A 1,449-nucleotide genomic window follows, 5' to 3' on the forward strand; every position below is an offset into this window, starting at 1 on the left:
CCTCAACCCAACCACGTGTGTGATTCTATCCAGAGCCTGGTTCCTTGCCTCAGTTTCCCCATCTCTTAATCTGTGGAAGTTTTCTAGGTGAATGAATCTGGTTTCTGCCCTCAACCTCTACATTCCTGTGCAAACCTCTGTTAAAGCTATTATTCTACTTGGAGACCTGCCCCTCTTTGTATCTCAGCCCTAGTGACTCCTGTTTCAGGAAACACTGTCCCCTCACCTCTCAGTCCTCAAACGACTTCAGCTGCTCCTGTGGGTGGGTGGGCTCTTCCTTGGCCCTTCTCATCCCTCCATACTGCTCACCATCTCCTTATCCGCAGGCCAGAAACACTTAGTGGGGCCAGAGAGGACAGTGAATAGGCCAGAATATAGGAATTCCTTTGTTTAGAGTTTGACCACTAAACAATATTTGTTGTGAAATTTTAAATGAATTATATATGGTGAGCAAAAATAACAATGCTGATCACACAGGCCAGCTTTTTGTATTGCGAATTAGCTGGTGGAACTTTAGGTCTCAACAGGGTCCTAAGGAATTACAGCTTTTACCAATCCCATTTAGTGTTTTTCCTGCTCAAGGACGTTCGAAATTTGCTCATTCTTACCTAGGGTTCGTAAAAGAACCTTCCTTCCCACACCGGGAGTCGAACCCGGGCCGCCTGGGTGAAAACCAGGAATCCTAACCGCTAGACCATGTGGGAAGTGACGAGTAGTAGCTGAAGTCACAGCAAATTGAATCATTCTTCTTTGCTTCCGCTTTCCGCGCTCGACCCCGCCTCCCGTGCCTGGTCCTCTCTGCGCCTGCGCGGGTTTTTGGAGTCTCCCCGCCGTAGTCGGTGCCGCTTCCCTCCGGGGCCTCTCGGTGCCGCTCGAGGCTTCTGCGGCCCGGTGGGCGCAGGCCCTTGGACTCCGCCCCTCACACCCGGCCTGCAGGAGCCTGCAGGCTGGCCTTGGGTCCCAAAAACCTCTGTTAAAAGGTTCTGCAGTGCGATTTGGGAAGAGAATGGTTTGAAAGGCTCAAAATAAAGGGGATAGAGAACGAAGTACGGGCGTGGCTCCCTGGTCTCTCTCTTCCCCAGGTTTGCGACTGAGAGTGACTTGCAGTAGACCAGATTTTTCCAATCATGGTATTTTAGATCATTAGCCATTGTAACTGAAATTTTGCTTAATTTTAACTGAAATTTTGATTAATTCTGACTTTGGGAACCAAAGCTGAATGGATGAAACCTCCTAATAGCCCATAGGGTATGTTTTGGAACAGTAGGCCTTTCGAGACTGCTGGCTTTGAGATCTTGTTTAGGGACAGCCTTACATTATTAAAACCAAAACAAAACACCCAAAACCATGAAAGAAAAATCCACGTGTTGCACTATGATAACAACTCTTACATGGCAAAAACAAACAAAAAAACCCAAAACAAAAGTAAAAAACCAAACCACTGGCTAG

General features: G+C 47.6%; 1 non-coding gene across 1 annotated transcript; it reads right to left on the reverse strand.

Moving 5' to 3' along the window:
- Positions 1-632: 632 nt before the first annotated feature.
- TRNAE-UUC (transfer RNA glutamic acid (anticodon UUC)) lies at positions 633-704 on the reverse strand. Its single transcript has one exon. It is a non-coding gene; the product is annotated as a tRNA-Glu (tRNA).
- Positions 705-1,449: the final 745 nt, after the last annotated feature.

Source organism: Eulemur rufifrons, chromosome 3 (assembly GCF_041146395.1).
Source record: "Eulemur rufifrons isolate Redbay chromosome 3, OSU_ERuf_1, whole genome shotgun sequence".
Classification (NCBI taxonomy): domain Eukaryota; kingdom Metazoa; phylum Chordata; class Mammalia; order Primates; family Lemuridae; genus Eulemur; species Eulemur rufifrons.